Source organism: Nyctereutes procyonoides, unplaced genomic scaffold (genome assembly GCF_905146905.1).
Source record: "Nyctereutes procyonoides isolate TBG_1078 unplaced genomic scaffold, NYPRO_anot_genome, whole genome shotgun sequence".
NCBI lineage: Eukaryota > Metazoa > Chordata > Mammalia > Carnivora > Canidae > Nyctereutes > Nyctereutes procyonoides.
Window position 1 is genome coordinate 34,185,168 of NW_026575046.1, and position 18,419 is coordinate 34,203,586.

The following is an 18,419-nucleotide window of genomic DNA, read 5'->3' on the forward strand; positions in this document are numbered from 1 at the left end:
CAATCTGAGTGTGAGAGATTCTCTTTACATAGGGACAAAAGGTGATCTGTTAAAAGAGCCTCCCCCTCTCTCCAAACCCTCATCCCTTTCCACCCTTCAGCTCACTCATCCTCTGTCAGAATGACCAAGTATTTCTTGATATGGATGGGCCACAGTTTATTTAGCATACTGATGAACACTTGAGTTGCATTCTTTTGTTGCTACAAAAGAAATGTTGCTGTTTATATGCATGCGGTGCTAGATCTCTAGGGTGGACATAATGACCTATGCTCTCAGCTCTGTCTCTCCCAGTGGGTGTTGCTTGTGTAATAACCATTATTCTCTACTTTACAACAACAAAGAAACCACTATCCTTTATTAGCACATTTATATTCCAAACATTTTACATACACTAATCTGTTCATTCATTAGTTGACAATTATTCATGGAATGTAATTTATGTGCTAAACCCAATTCTAAGTGCTGGAGTTGTGGAAATAACACAGTTTCTGGCCTTATGAAAGATCCATTTTTGTGGAGAGTCCCAGAAAACAAATAAATAACTGATACTAAAATTTTTTTAGTATAAGTTAATAGGAGGAAATATGCAGTGGATATAGAGGGTTGTCAAGTAGGACCTCTCTGAACACTATGACTTGAACGATGATTTGAATGTGAATATATCATAGATTATCTACACATACGCACATGCTTAGGGAGGTTAAGTATGCATTCTACATGTTTTTCAGAAGCAAGTAATGGAGCATCCATGGAGCACTGACCTAAACAAGCAGCAGGTGATTTTCCTAACATGACAAGAACTTTGGGGAAGGAGGCAGCTCCTGGCTCTGATTAAGCAGTTCAGTGACATCCACACTGGATCACTCTGTGATTTTCTCAGCCTTCTTCTGGTGGTTTTAGTGAGGCTTTCCCAGGCAGCGTGTCAGCATCCCAGGCAGGAGCAAGGAAGGAGCAGAGGCACCTGTTCCATCAGCATCCCAGGCAGGAGCAAGGAAGGAGCAGAGGCACCTGTTCCATCTGTCCCTTTTATCGGGAAAGAAAGAATAGTAGACAGATCCCCATATAGTTGAAATCAGTGGCTGTTTCATTCTTACACATATTCTCTAGTTGAAGTGAGGAAGAAAGTGAAAGTAAGCGCTGGCCTCATGTTTACTTTGCCCTGAGTTATATTCCCTGTGGTATACCTCTAGTAAACCAAGTCTTGTCCGACAGCAAAGCTCTACTCTTCTAATCTATTCTTGTCCGATTCCTTTAGAATTGTCATTGTCTCTTACAGGACCTAGAGGAGGTGACTGATGTCAGTGACAGCTCCTTCTAAAATATTAGCAGCAGCACCAGTGGGTGCTGTGTGGCTAATATTGGCGATATCACTCTCTGTTCTTTCCAGTATAATTTCCAGGCATTGGAATTTGGCCCAACTTTTCCTCTGATCAGTCTACTGTTACATAAGAGTTTGCCCACAAATCATGCATAGTTTGTTGCAAATCCAGAGACCAAAAACATGTTGCATATGCGATTTAGATCCTAGATCATAGGGAAAATACTGAAATATTGAATTTATCTTCTGAGGAAATACTGATATGCTGTTATTTGGGAGTAGTCCAAAGTAACAGAATCCTTCATTCCTGATGAGTGTCCTTCAGTTTAAAAATTGTTTTTCCTGCATTGATTCATCTACTTTGCATCTTGTTCCTGGGAGGTAATGCAGGAGTCCTTACTGCCATTCTCACGTGGGTAAAGTGACACTTAGAAAAATCGAAACGAAAAAATAAAAATAAAAAAATAAAAAATAAAGAAAAAAAGGAGAAAAATCGAAATGACTTAAAATGGTAAAACAAGCTTAATATTTCCTAATCATATGTTCCTCACTCTTATAAACAAAAACACACTACTGAAGCAGATTCAATTACCCACTTCAAACAGGTGACTGCCCCAAATTCTGTCTTATATAGAAATTCTGAACTTTCGTTGGTTAGGTGGAGAATCACCATTGTGGCAATATACATGTAATGATTTGTTCTAGCCTATTCTTAAAGCTCTTTGAAGTGGATGATTAGATCATCAAGTCTTAAAAATACTTTCTGACATTTTATAATTGGAGGAGAGAATAATATATGCTAATTGCCCAAGATACAAACAATACAGAAATGTTTACAAGACACAGTGAAAGTTCTCTTTGGTCATAACTCCAAAAGATAACTACTGTTAGAGATTAGTTTGCATCCTTTCAAATGCTTTTCAATAACTATTTGTAATGGTTATTATTTTTGTAATTATTCTGGTTATCATCGTTAATGGAATATGATAGTGTGTTATAGCTTTCATTGCCTAACAGTGTATTATGAACAATATATTGTCATCTTTCCATACCAGTATATCTACATGCACCTAATTATTTTGAACAGCTATGTAGTATTATTTAAGAATGAATTACAATTCTTGTAGCCAACCCCCTGATAATTTCATTTTCATTTTTTCCCCAATGAACATTTCCAAATGTTTAATATCGTAATAGGCATTCTTGAACATTGTATGTGTCTTTAAGCAGATATTTATTATTTCCATAGGAACAACACCCAGACATGGTGCTGATTAATTAGAAGGTAGGCAGATTTAAGAGTTTGTGGGTATTACATGATTACCTTCCATCAGTAGTGGGCAAGAGTGCCTATTTCTGTACATTGTTATCAGCACTAGGTAGCATGCGTTTTTTGTTCTTGTTAATCTGAAAGACAAAACAATTATGTGTTTGTTTTGATTTGCATTAATTAGATAAATAGCGATTTCAGTAATCTTTCTTATGGTTGTTGGTCACTATTTCTTATTCATCTTTACACTTTTTGCCCACTTTTCAACTAGGTTATTTTATGTTTTGATGAACTCTTTTTTAGATAGTATAGCTATTAACCCTTCGTGGGGCACCTATGTTGTCAATCTTTGCTTCTCTGTTGTCTTTTAATTGTGTTTATGGTCTCTTTTGCCATCCAAATTTAAAAGTGTTCCTGTAGTCAAATGTGTTATCTTTTACTTTCTTAATTTCTTGCCTTATTGAAGTGAAAAGTCAAAAACACTCTGACTATATGGTATTTTGAGTTGGATATCTACTTAGCATGGAGCTTTGATACCGTGAGGCCTTGTCAGAGTTGAATAATTATCATTACGTGGCTGATATTTACCCACACCCATTTGCAGTGTAGTCCAAACCAGGATTTAATAACCCATAGCATATTTGCACAGACTTTCTCATTTTCTAACCATTTAAAATTAGTTCTGAGAAATGAACGACTTATTTTTTAGTAGAGTCCCCTTTGAATCCAGCTATACCCTGAGAAGGTTTTTAAGGGAGAGTCAGAGGCTCAGTTACAACAGCATAGGTGTAACTGAACTTCTTGGGAAGTCTCTGGCTTTTGTTTTGCCTAGATGTTCTCTCTAATGAATAAAATTGTAGACTTAATCCAAAACTTGTCAATGGTGATAGGTTTTCTAAGTGAAGGGGATGGGAATAAACGTGATTAGGTGAGAGGGACAGCTGGGTAACTCAGTCAGTTAAGCACCTGCCTTTGGTCCAGGTCATAATCCCAGGGTCCTGGGATCGAATCCCTCATCGGGCTCTCTGCTTAGCAGGGAGTCTGCTTCTCCCACTATCTCTCCCTCTGCTTGTGTTCTCTCTTGCTTTTTCTCTCTCAAATAAATAAATAAAATCTTTTAAAAAATGATTAGGCAAGAGAAAAAAGAAAGGATTTGGTATTTGACCATTCAACTAAATCTGCAAGTTACCGAGACAATATGAATATAAATGACACAAAGAAGAAAACAGAGATACTTTGTCTCTGGGTATTCTTTCATTATGAGTGTGGTCTTTGAAATCCTGCAGGCCTGGCCTTGAATTCTGGCTTCTCCACTTAATATTTATGTGGGACAAATTACTTGGCTTCTCAAAGACTCAGTTTCCATATCCATGAAACGGGATCATGCGTGCAACTGCCATTACCTAAAGAGCACTTATTTTATCATTTTTGACGTTCTTTTCACTATTGATTGTAAAAATCTGAGCGATCTGTTTCAACGTAAGTGTGCTCTGGCCTCAAGTTTAGACACTATTTAAAAATCATAGCAGAAGAAAGTGAGAGAGGTGAATAAAAACTGAGTAGAACTGCCATTAATTTGACATTTTATAAGCAAGTTCTCTGTGGCTCTCGATTCATGCTGTCTGCTAAAGTAGCCCAACTTTTCATTTTTATTTTATTTTTTACATCTCAATCTTTCGCAACTTAAAACTGATGACATCTGAATATTTCTCAAGCAGTTACTACATATTTATGAAGAACAGTTAATCTGTACCAAAGTAAAGAGAGAGGAATCATAAAATTTTAGAACTGAGTGATTTCAGGCTCACGTACAGTAGAGGAAATTGAGACTCAGGCGAGTTACATTACTTGCCTAGCATCAAATATGAGTAATAGTGATAAAAAGTAACTTCTACAAAATTATTATGCAACATGGGAGTCTTGGGTTGGTTCTATTGTATCCCACGTTAAGGGGGAGGTACAGGTACAAGGTGACTTTGTCTTCCACACAGTCTCTTCTAACAGGGCTTCAAGGGCCATCTAGGTATGCATCCACAGGTCACAATACCTGGGCCATCTAACCATGTCCAGGTCACATATCTGTGCAGCTCCCACTGGCTAACCAGCAGCGCTGAGTGCACAGTGTGCTAGTATTAAGTATGGTGTTCCCTGATAGACACAGCCTGGGAGCCCAGCTCCCAGAAGCCTCCATGACATGATAAGCACTGTTCATGGTAACAGAGTCGATAGGATGTGAGAGGTTCATTCTTCCCTGGGGATATGGGGAATGGATGGTGGATCCCTGATGGGATGCCCCACAGAAAATAGGAAGCCTTTGAAGGTAGCTTCTACCATTTTGGTCTGATCCTCCTGTTTAGTACCTCTCTGGCTTCTTATCTTCCTTGGAACACCCATCTCTCCTTTTTAGCCCAGGATGTCAGTTCTAGACCACAGTGGGAAATTTTTTCTCTAATTTAGCATACCTTCTCCTAAATCTATTTACTATATCCTTGAGACACCAACCATTCCCTGGGGCTGGTGGTTGACTCCTCTTCATGGCCTCTAGGCATTTCTGCTATATCCTCCATCCTGGAGGAAATGACTGTGGAAGGCCTCAGTGACGAATTTAGAGGGCCCCAGAGAAAGAGGAAAATCCTGAGAACAAAAATACGGTTGCATGTATTTCAACAATATCCCCCCTGTCCTCATCAACATTGACATCCTCTCCATCACCACAACCACCACTGAGCAAGTACATGTATTGACATTTTACTGTGAAATTGCCAACAAATATAATAAATACATTATATCATATTATTGCAGATTCCTATAGTGTTGTTCTTAATATTTTCTCAATTTTATAAGTGATAAAATGGAATCTTATAGGGATTAATAACTTGCCTAACTCAGTGGTTTTCAATCAAGGGACATGTTCCTAGGGGACATTTAGCAATGTCTGGGACATTTTTTTATGGTTAAGAATGCAAGGGTGCTATAGGCTAAACATTCTGCAATATACACTTAACTTCTCCAATGAGGAATCTTCTAACCCAAAATGTCAGTGATGCTCAGGTTAAGAAACTGTGGCCTAATATGATACATTAGTAAGTTGAGAGGCTTTTTTTGTGAATGAGTGGTAAATATTTATCAAATCCTTGTATTATATCCAAATAATCATATGTTATTTCCTTATTAATCTCTTTATGTGATATATTCTAGCAATAGAATTTTAAATGTTAAAACTATTCTTTCATTCTCAGGATGAATTCTACTTAGTCCACCCAGTTTGATGTCATTTATATGAAAATTTTAAGCATACCAAAAAAAATGCTATGTATATTTTATGGACATTTGCATAGGTAGTAAAAGTATTAAAAACCCCCAGGAGAGAGATATGTGCCAATTTGAGAATAATGGTCACTTCTGTGAAGGAAAGAAATAGAAATTAATGAAGAGAGTTCTTCAACAGGATCTTACACCATTTTACTCTTTAAAAATAGATCTGAAGCACAATGTAAATAGTTGTTAAATCTGGGAGTGAGCATGGGGTGCCTGAAACATTATTTTCTGTATCTTTGGATATTTGAAATACTTTATATTTAGAAACAAAAACCTAGAGCTATTTTTTTTCAAAAAGCAGAGCTAAAATGATATAAATGGGTAAATAGTAAATAGTAACTAAATACGAGATCGGACTCAGTTAGATATAAATGCCTCTAGAGCCCACACTCGGAATTACCATACCATGGTACTTCTACCCCAGGAGCCAATGCAGGATGAGGTCAGAGGAACAGGAGCTCATGGTCCGCAGACACTGTTCTCAGTAGCTCATGTATTAACTCACTTGATTTCCCTAGAAATCTACTGTTAAGTACAGACTGTCCCCAACATCTGATGTTTCAACCTAAGATTTTTCAACTGTATGATGCTGCAAAATGGATATGCATTCCTCAGATACCATACTTCAAATTGTGAATTTTGAGCTTTTACCAGGCTGGTGATACATGCTGTATGATCCTCTCTCATGCTATGGGGCAATGACAGTGGCAGCTCATGGTCAGCCATGAAATCACAAGGGTCAAACAACTGATACACTTCCAATCATGCTGCACCTGTACGACCATCCCGTTTTTCACTATCAGTACAGAATTCAGTAAATTACATGAGACCTTCAGCACTGTATTGTACAATACACTTTGCATTAGATAATTTTGCCCAACTGTGGGCTAATTTAAATGTCCCATGCATGTTTAAGGTGGGCTAGGCTCAGTTCTGATGTTCAGTAGGTTAGGTATATTAAGTACATCTTTGACTTACAATATTTTCTATGTATGCTGGGTGTATTGGGACATCACTGCATTCTAAGCCCAGGAAGCTCTGTACTCTTATTTTCTTCTTATTATAGATGAAGACACAGAGACACATACAGACCACATGCCTTTGGAATATGTACACTTAGTTTGCTTTCCCCTTTTCTTCTCCAGGGAAGAGACCACAAATCAGGATTCACAAGGACCAAGGAAACAGTACTACATCCATTCTCTGGGCATCATGCTCTACACTGCCTTCCCCTCCTCTCATATCTTCATCAACCACCACATCTTCCTGGTTCACCCCTTTACCTCCAGCTCCACTGTTCACATCTCATTACTGTTGGCCTTCTCTTGCTTCTTGTCAGCTCCTCTGCTTCCCCTTCTGTTTGTCTCCTATATCCAAGAAGAGGGATTTGAAATGCATTTTGGATTTCCTCATTCCCCTGCTCAGGGCTCCTTATAGTTTGTAGAGTAAGAAGACAACCATTAGTGAACTTTATGATCAAGCATGGTCCTAGGATACCTTCTTCTCAGAGCTTGGCTGAGCACTGTCACACCTCTGGATCTTGACACATGCACTGCTTCCCTACACAGGGAACCACCTTGATGATGTCTCTGGTCCCATACCATCCACATCTCATGCCTTTGGCCAAGTTGTTGATTCTGGCCAACTGTTTAGTGTTCATGTCAAGTGTTATTTCCTCAGGGACTTTTCTGTACCTTCCAAATCTAGGTAGATCCTCTACTGTATGCCCCCCATAGGACATCATAGTCATTCAGAACACTCACAGGTTTAAAGAAACAACTCATTACATAATCACTTTAAAGTTTGCTCAAGTGTAACACCATAACATGAGTTCCAAGCCCCCCCTTTTTTATTGCTGTATCCTCAGGGCACAGCACAGTTGCTGGCATGTAATTGGTATTCAATTAATGTATATTGAATAAGTGAAGGATTAATGAGTAAGTGAGTGAATGTTTTTCTCTATTGATGTGGTGACTTGGCCGGAACAGGACTCAGCTCTTCTATTATTTGCACAGCCTGAGTTTGTCTCTTAGTGGTGTCATGGTGCCTGGGTTGGAGGGATGAAAAGCTAGTCTAGAATGGCTACCAGGAAAGGGAGCATCAGGTTGCTCTTAGGAGTCAAGTTGTGGAGCCTGGTGGGCCAGGGAACCAGGAAGTAAACAGTGAAGAGCTATAGGTAAAGGTGGATGTTTTCATGGGTCGAGCCACTGCATATAAAGTGGCCAGAATGCACACATCTATGACAAGAACAAAAGGTGGTATAGTTCATTTGTATTTGGGGGTTCCAGTTGTGATTTCACTTGTCAGAAGAGTTAGTCCCAAACATTATTGTGCATAATAATCGCACTGTGCTTGCTAAAAATATAGTTTCTTGAGCATCTCTAGAAAACCATTCTGAATCAGAAGGATCAGATCAGATCCCAGGGGTCTGCAGTGTAAGAGTAAACTAGAGAGTTGGGTTGGGAGGGCAAAGGGGGGAGAGGGTAGAGAGAAGAACAAACAGTTTAAAAATCCCTGGTCCATTACAGTCGTTTTCTTTTTTTTAAGATTTCATTTATTCATTCATGAGAGAGAGGCAGAGACATAGGCAGAGAGAGAAGCAGGTTCCCTGGAGGGAGCCTGATTTAGGACTAAAATCCTGGGACTCCGGGACCACACCCTGAGCCGAAGGCAGATTCTCAACCACTGAGCAATCTAGGTGCCCCTACAATCTTTTGAACTAATGAAAACCCAAGTCATGGAGAGCATCTTAATGACATTGTGGCGACTATGTCAATGGACTCCCTTTAAGTAAGAAGGATGATGTCAGTTGTTGCATCTATGTAGCCTGTCGTGCATGGTGGCTCCTGCTTTTAATTTATAGATGACCAGGATTAATGCTGATTTTACTCCCCTTGTCTAGTCTGAACTCTCACATGGTATCAGGAGCACCCCTGGCCTCGCATACTGACTCCTTAATTAACCTCTAAAACAAGAGTTATTGTTAATCTGCAAACCTGTATAAACATAAGCATTTGATGTCATTTTTCCAAGTTAATCTTCAGGAGCAAAACTGTTTCTTTGGAGATAATATGAGGGAAAAAAATTGGAGGTGAAAAAAACAGAGTTAAGGTAAAAAATGAAAGAACTACACAGCTGCCTTAAGAAGACAGTGTATTTACAGCAAAAAAAATCACTACTTAAAGACCTGGTTAAAAAGAAAAAAAAAAAAAAACCTGGCCTCTCAGATGACCAATTAGATCATAAAGCTGGCCTCTTCCTGATTTCATTAGCATGTAGCACAGGGTGTCTCCTAGGGGACTTGTATTTTCTTAGTCAGGCAGTGCTTCACAGCTGGGCTGAAAATGCTGCCACATTATTTTTGAATGCAGAAACTTGTGATTCCAGACTCTCCCAGGATTTTAAGTCTCTTGCCTGAACAGATTGACACAACAACAGATGGTCCACATTGAATCATTGCAACTACCTTGGATATTAAAGATCAAACTCTTTGAAATAACAACTTGTGCATTAGGCTTTGTAGAGAAGTGTCTAATGCATATACACCTGTGAAAAAGACTCTGTGTTCTAGAGTGGCACTGTAAGCTTCTTAAGGGGACACAGTGGCCGGCACACAACAGTGCTCAATAAATGCCTGAGGTGTATGATGAATGCTGCGGGCGAATCCACATTACTGTTCCAACAGTGTCTAGTTAGGACAGCTCAGGTATTCTAGGAAGCAGACTTTGAGATAGGAAATTAGCAGGGCTGTGGAATCAATACCTGTGGAAGGGAAAAGAAAGTGCTCGACATTGAAAAGATTGCAAGGAGAAGTTGGGATGCAGTGCAGTTTTCAAGAAGCCTTTGCTGACCCCATGGGGATCTGTGAAGCTAGGATGCTTTTCTACACTTATCCCTAGTTGAGATTAGGAAACTGAGCCTTTGCCCCCCTGCCTGGACCAGCCATTGGATATATGTTGGCTCACAAGGACAATTTTTTTAAAAAATATTTTATTTATTCATGAAAGACACACAGAGAGAGGTAGAGACGTAGGCAGAGGGAGAAGCAGGCTCCCCATGGGGAGCTCGATGTGGGACTTGATCCCAGGACCCCAAGATCATGACCTGAGCTAAGAGCAGATGGTCAACCACTGAGACACCCAGATGCCCCACAAGGACAATTCTTAGAGAGGATTTACAGCTGAGGGCTGTCTTCTGGCCTGTCTCCTTGCAGATAGAGGAATAAATTCTTCCTTCCTAAAAGGGGATCTGTAGTGCCCATCGTGGCATGCTCTGTGCTGGTGCTGGGGTACCCACTGGGGCTGGCTCAGATGAGAGTGATTATGACCAGGACATGCACTGCTGGTGATCATGATTGATTTGGACCTCTCAAGATTCTTATCAACTGCACAGATGTGCCTCAAGGGCATGAACTTAAGAGCATGGACTGCAAGTGTGATCACTGATTTCATAATTCCTTTTAACCTATATAAAACTTAGACTTGAAAAAAAAGCTTCATTATATTTGATTAGAGGATGCAAAAATAATTCTCCAAAGAAACCGAAACCAATAAAATTATTTCCCTAGGAGATATCAGTACCACATGTTGGGTACCTTGGGATACTGATGGTCTCTGCATGCTAGATTTTGTGTCTGATGCATGCTCTTTTTCTATAAATGTTTAAATGAATGTGTGAAATGAAAGCAGACTATAAAGAACTTCTTGCCTTGGTGAGTAAGTAAATCAAACCTTAGAAAGTTCCCAGTTGCCAGTTTTATAGTATATTTCAGCTTTCTGTAAATGAACCCAACATACGTCTACTTGGGCACTGAAAACACTCCTCTGATTCCAGCAGACTCGTTTGCACTTGTGGGGCTGGTAGGGTGTGCAGAGACCAGCTGTGGACACGGCTCCTTGCTGCCTTTCCTCTGGTCGTCTCACTCCAGGTTCCCGCTTGACTCCCAGGGTGTCTGCTCTGTCGCTTTAGGTGTAATTAACACTACCCATGATAAGAATTTCTTTGACAGGTTTCCCAGTCATTTGAGTAAATTTAGAGATCTAATTACCACATGCCTGAACTCTGGGCTTTGCTTTGAGGCCTCATCTATGATACTGCAGATGAATGACTTGGTCAGCTCTGCTTTCTCGAGGTGAGTCTTTTTTTGAAATTAGGTGGACTCCTATCGCCAAAGTATTTCAAATGCCAGCAGTTGAGATTAGTTGCTGAAGTAAAGATGTTCTGCTTTCCGTACTTAACACTCCCTTGATTTTTGCTGTTTCATTTCTGCCTTGAACAGACAACCCCTTTGGCTCCCCAGCAAAGACAAATAGCCAGCTAAGACATCTTCTGTAGGCAGATTTCAGTTCATTTTTGTTTTCCTTTGTTAGTAGTAAGGAGAAAAGAAATAGGCTGCTGAACAATTAGTGAGATACTGCTTGTGTTTCTGAAATGCTGTTTTTGTTGTTTTGTCTTAAAGTGATTCAAGCTTTTAGATTCTCACAGGAAATGTGGATCAACAGTGATAAAAATCTTTGCCAAACATTTTAATGCACTAGGCACTGCATAAAGCCCAACCATACACATTAGGTCATCTTACCATTCCTATTTTCCTGGTGAGAAAACGGAGTCTTTGTGGCAAGTAACTTCCCTGCTATCAGTCAGGGCTGTGACTCAAACATGGTTTTTTGGACCGCCAGAGCTCATGCTTTCATTGCTGCGATATGGAACAACATAGGCGCTCGTTCTTAGCTAGATTTAGGATCTCAGAAAAGGAGCCCCCACAGAAACAAAATTTTCTCAGGTTTCCAAGGAAGGGTTCTGGCAAACATACAAACATTCTGTTTTAAAAGAATGTCAAATTAGTGCTGATTGCAATTTTTGGCAGATTTGACTCTAATGATAACCACATGTTGCATTAGTAGCTGCCAGAGTCACTGGGCCCTTGTATTGTTCTAGTTAGAGCAGGTTTACATAGAAACCTAGGGCTCAGGATGCCTCGTCTGATCTAATTTCTAATCCCTCTACTGATATCCCCCTAATCTGTCAATAGCCATTAGCTGCTATTCCAGGTAAGTGGGTGAACATTCCATGACCTTCTTCACACACCTGTTCCAATCCATTTGTGAGTATTATTCGTACTAGCTCTTATTTTTCTTTAGAAACATAAGCCATTTCTTCTTTTATGAAGACCTTGTTGGCTTAATAGTAACAGTAATTATTCACATTTGTAAAACATACTCCACTGTACAAGGCACATTCATGTCCTTGGTTTCATTTGATCTTGAGTCAAGCAGGGTAAGAATTTATTTACCTATTTATTCAGCAAGTTTTTGTTGTGTGTCTCCTATTTGCATTAAAGTATCATTTCCATTCCCCAGGTGAGTAAATTGAGTCTCAGAGATAATAAATCACTCTCTATAGGTCTCTCGGCCTTATAATGCCAAGTTTGGGGTTTTTCTAAACCTGTCAATGATCTGAAGTTTGAAAGGCATGTCCTGTACTCAATTTCCTAAGTGGTGGATTACAATCTTAAAAGCCTTCAGTTCACAGGGACAGTCTGAGTATCATTTCATGTATGTAACAGTTTCTATAATCATTAATCATCAAGTAATTCTATTGCATTAAACAAATGTTCTTTTTTTTTTAAAGCATTATGCATGTTTTTATTTTCCTCATGGAAAATCCTTAGAATGAGTCACAAAGCACTCACAATCTAGCCATCATTACCTCCCTTTTCAGCTCAACACAGCTACCCCAGCATTTTCACTGTCTCACACTCCTTATGTTCCCTCTTGCTTCAATGCCTTCACTGTTCTTTCTACTCCCAAATCCCGGCACCTTCTCATCCTTCCTGCCTATACTGCAGACCTTAGTTTCATTGTCAAGACCACAGGGAAGTCTTCATTAGCACAGACCCACCAGAACCTCTGATATCGGCTCTCTTGGCACCAAGCACCTCCTTTCCATTTTATTGATCATAGTTTAATATTACATATGTATTTATGTGAATAATATTCTTTAATATTTATGTCCCCAACTATCATGAAAGCACTGGAGGAGATGCCCAGTTTTGCTCATCACTGTGAACTTAGCTTTTATAAAGGTTACCATATATCTGACCAGAGTAGGCGAGTTGCTCCAAAAACAGATATTTGGGTGGGTGAATCAAAATAATGCTCACCAGTGTTGGAACTTTAATGTTATGAGGTTAAGTGAACAAATCTTGTATTAATTTTATAATGCTGCAGTAACATTAGCATAAATTTCATGGTCTAAAACAACACTCATTTACTGTCCCACTGTTTCTATGGGTCACGAAGCCTGGGCACAGGGCGACTCAGTTGGGTTCTCTGCTTTGGGTCTCATAAGATCAAAGTCAAGGTGTTGGCAGGCCTGTGCTATTATCTGTGGGAGGATCTACTTCTAGGCTTGTTCAGGCTGTTGGTAGAATTCAGTTCCATGTGGCTGCTGGCTGTTGGCCAGAGGCCACTCTCAGTTCCTGGAGGCAGTTCCTCAGCCCATGATGAGATTTCTCTCTGTGCTTGTTATCTCTTGCCCTCCCCTCCTGCCTCATCTCTCTGTCTTCCTCTTCTTTCCTCCTTCTCTGCTTCTCAGAGCTCATGTGACTTACACTAGACCTACCAGGACACTCTAGGATAATCTCATCATATTGATGTATCCTAGAAATTAGGACATGGACATATTTGGGGAACCATTTTTCTGCCTACCATAAATCCAAAGTGCCTATAAAGTTGTATGATTCATCATAATGAAGAGAATGGCATTTGTGGTAGAAAGGCATTTGTATGGATTTCCCCCCACTTCTCCAGATGCCGTAGAATTTGGTAGATAGGTTCCATAGAAATGGAGCTAATGAAATTGGGGACTGCATGGCTTCAAACAACTTAAAATAATGGTGTTCCCACTCCATTACTTTTGAGTGGTAGCAGTTCACATTAATGCACTCATTCCTTGTGGAGCAGGAATGCTGATTGAATCAGATTCATAAAATGGACAAAGCAGAAAAGTATTTGTGGCAGACGGCTGCAAGCCTCAATAGACAGTTGTCCCTTTGGAGTCAACCCTTACTTACTTGTAAATGCTTTCTCTCTTTCACATGAATACTTCCTTGGGTGTTTGCCCAAGGCAGTCCTCTTTCTCTAAAAAGGAATCTCCTTACTTTGGACACGTCAGAATTTCCTTCTTGTGTTCTCAAAGCTCTAGTGCTCTTCCTCTTTTCTTGATGCAGTCAGGACTAGAGTATGAAGGCACCACACGGAGGTAATTACTTCAAAGAAAACATGTGGGTAATTTGTTCATTCCATTGATTTTGTAAATTTCATTCCTTCATTCATTCATTCATTTCCTGTATGAATCTTATGACCAAAGATTGGAAAATACGTTTTGCTTTACTCTTTTGTTTACCCATCCTGGAGATGTTGCATTCACTTAAAATATCCATTATCAGGTCAGTGTGGGAAATATTTTAAAGGTTCTTCTGCTTCTAATTATTTTCAGTGCATGTTAGTATATTAAAGGCAACAACTATTTACCAAACTTATTTCACAATGACCACTCTTACCTAGCCTATGTGATGCTAATTAACCCACATGGAGCCAGGATTCTAGGGAGCAGATGGGACATGGTGGGTGAGAATACAGAACAAGTAGGGTTAAGGCTGCCAGAAAGTACGGGAGAATTCCTGGAAGCCTGAGACCAGCAGGGCATCAAACCTGCTAGGATTGATGCATGTGTGCCATGCATGCCACGAAACAACTTGCAACACTTCTGCACCATTTTGAGGGATAGGAAGGATATAAATGGTGAAGAGTAAGCAAAGCTGGGTCAAAGGTTGAGACCTGACCCTGAGTAGAGACCTTAAAAAGTAGGGGGCTCAGGCTACAGAATGCCATATTTTATCTCTATGATGGAATAGCCAAATCACCAAGAACCTAGATTCATGCAAAGAACTCCATGCCCTTGTTTTCTGAGACTCCTTCCACAGTGGTCTCTTTGGAGCTTCCACAGTGATCATCAAAGACTTTAACGTTGGCCCTTAAGAAATGTGATTTTATATCAAATCAAAGGAACAACTTTTTTTTTTTTTTTTTGCACTTACATTTGCAGGCCCTACACTGGGCATGACAGCAGGTTGGTTGGGGAGGTGGATAATAGTAACATTGAACCATGTATCCTGACTGCCAAGTCTTAATGGGATTGTTGGTAAAAAGGTTAGAGATCCTATTTCTCATAAAGGTACATTCACAGCTGTTTATAATGGCTTGTTAAGAACAGAACATGACCAGTCCTTATTCCTGTGCACTGATGTTAGCAAGAAGGCTTGAGTGGTACTGAAGGAGAATTGGTGAGACTTTAGGAAGGACTTGACAGAAACAGCTAACTTCCAGAAAGACCATATTCTTATAATTTGAACTTTGATTTATTAATACACTTCCTGAATGTTCAGGTCTCTGTAATGGCATTTAATAGGCCCTCAGCCCTTCAATCAAAACAACTAAGAGTCAGTTTTGAGTCTTCAGTTTTCCTAACCTTCCAAAGCTCACTGATCCTTCTTTCCTCCAAAATGTCCCTAAAAACTACCCTCCTCCCTGTGCTCTGGCATCACTGTCCTGGTTTGGTTCCTCATTATCCCATATCCCATAGCTGGTTTATAGAAAACACCTCTAATGGTTCTTGTTACTTACACTTTCTACCAACTCCAGCCCATCTTCCATTTTGCTGCCAATTATCCACCTGAAACAGACCTGATTATGTCACTTCCTTGCTTACAACCCCTCAGAGACTTCTCACTTCTGAGATAAAGCACCAGACTCAGCCCACCATTTTATGAGGTCCTTCACGATCTGGCTCCAGCCTGGCCTTTCATTTCTATTGCCTGCCAGCACTCACGGCTCACCCCAGTCTCTACTCCATCTGCCACCTCTGCCAAACACTCCCCCTAAGGCAGTTATCTGTGCTCAAAATGTTCCATTCTCCCTCTCTTCTCCAGAAAACTCCTATTCATCTTCCCAGATAGCCTTCTCTGGGTCATGTCTGCCTTCCCCTCCACATCTCCTCTCCCTCATCAAGATTTAAGTATATGTTGTTCATATCCTGGTGTGCTGATGACAATAAAAATAATGGCAGCTTCTGTTAATCGCCCTTGTGCCCAGCTGTCCTGGGCACCATGATTGCAGTGCTTCAAATGGCCTTCCACAACGTATGATAACAGAAATAATCTCTGGCAATTAGACTTTCTGGTGCAAATGCCTTTCTCTCTCCCTGAGTTCTGATGTGTTCCCTTCCTCAATCTTCTGTCACAGTGCATAGTCCATAGTAACAGATTCTTAAAGGGTATTTTTTTGAGTGAGAGAATGTAAGAACAAAGACATGACTTAGAATTTAATAAAAGTTTAGTTGGGTTAAGTATAGAGTTTATATATTTATTGTTATGAAATATGATATAAATTTAATTATTTTGTGCTGGAAGCAGTCCATCCAGGAAACAGGGAGGGCTAAATGCAGAGATGAACTCAATTGATATTTCTTTGTTGTATATTTCTATGAGTTAGGAATGGCTAAAAGCAACTACTACATGAAGAGATATAGAGATAGCAATTGCTGTCATCAGTTCAGGAACAGCATCTCTACAATTCTTTGTTTTACACCTGTGCATGTTGCCTCATGATCACAAGATGACTACTATAACTCCAGACATCACAGCCATTTTTATTTTATTTTTAAAAGGATTTTATTTATTTATTCATGAGAGACATAGAGAGAGAGGTAGAGACATAACCAGAGGGAGAAGCCAGGCTCCCTGCGGGGAGCCCCATGCAAGACTCTGTCCCAGGACCCCTGGATCACAACCTGAGCCAAAGGCAGATACTCAATCACTGAGCCACCCAGGTGTCCCTCACATCCACTTTTAAAGCATGGAGAAGGAGGAAACAAGGGTGGTTTTAACTATATCTTCACTTTTTATTAGGAAAAAGTGTTTTATGAGAGCCCCTGAGAAACCCCTACCTACATTTTATTGGTCAGAAACATGTCCTAGAAACACCCTGGCTCTCAGGGAGATCTGGAAAATGTACCCTACCTGGGACTAGGTACAGATTCACCTTGAATGAGGTCAAGTTCTGTAAACAGAAAATGAGAGGAGCTACATAATACATAGACTACTAATTGTGCCGGCTATAGCATGTATGCTGCTCTTCTCAAGTGGCCAAGCTGACTTCAATCTTCAGCTGCCATTGTATTGTACTTCCAAATAGCCTACTGTCCAAGAAAGGAGATACTCAAAATAATAACAGATGGAGTGAGCAGTATTTTGAAGATTTGATAATGTTTATGGGGTTATGAATGAGCCCTAATCATTAAGTAGGCAGGTTATATAAATTCTTTAAGCTCTGGTTTCCCCTTGTGTAAAATGGGAATGATAAGGATGACATCATAAGATTAATGTCAGGATTCAGAGAAATAATGCACATTCACTCAGAACAATTATCTTAGTTGTTGACATTATTCCAATTTTTATAGTTCTTGAAGAATACATTGTTTCTCCAATTGACAGAAGTTTATTGTGAAAGATAGAACCAGTAGACCTATCTCCCTCTTCTCATTGTTAAATATATAAGAATGTTGAGTACTTATTGACTGTCTGCCAAGATGCTCCATTCTTTTTTCTGGTGGTATTTGAACTTTTGTCTATTTTGTTGATTTACTAATCCTAAGCAAAATATCCATTTATGTGTAGTAAGAGTCAAGCCTGCTGAAGTCAGTTGCAATTTAACTCGGTTGATGAATTTTTTCTATAAAGAGCCAAATAGTAAATATCTAGGCTTTGTAGGCTCTACTGTCTCCGTCATTATAACACTGAAGTGGCTATAGACAATATGTATACATTCTGATAAAACTTTATGGACAAAGAAATGTGACTTTCATATAATTTTCATGAGTAATGAAATATTCCTGTATTTTTTAACCATTTAAAAATGTAGAAACCACTCTTAGCTCATGGGCCATGTGAAAAGCCTGTCCAGCTCAATTTGGACTATGGGCTGTTTTACACCAACCCTTGGTTTTACTTAATGTCATTGCAATCTTGTCTATCATACTAGGTTAAAGTTATCATTCCCTCTGTCACCCACAGAACCTACTTCCTAATTAAATACTGTGGATTTTAATATTGCCAAATGGAATTTTAATGCACAAATTACTAACTCCTATTATTGGAATGATAGCACAGGATTAAAAAGCAATGAAATTTATTTTGCATCTGTAAGTATGATAATGCAGCTTTAAATAAACATAGCAATATAATTAGAATGTTCTCAGTTTATGAGGAAGCAAGAAATAATCTCACACTCTCAACAGGTGGTGAGCACGATTTGTCTGATTAGCCACCCCTCTGTGTCCACCTCATCTCTTGTGTTGTTAGGCTGGGCCTGTATAATGAAGGACCAAAATTCCCTTGCATATTTTGCACCATGAAGATTCGTGGTTTGACTTGTAGAATTCCACTGAGAGTAA

At 39.6% G+C, this 18,419-nt stretch overlaps 1 protein-coding gene across 1 annotated transcript in view; it reads left to right on the forward strand.

The window, feature by feature from the left end:
• SGCD (sarcoglycan delta) overlaps nt 1-18,419 on the forward strand; it is a 909,403-nt gene that overhangs the window by 242,017 nt on the left and 648,967 nt on the right. The gene's annotated exons all lie outside the window — the stretch shown is intronic.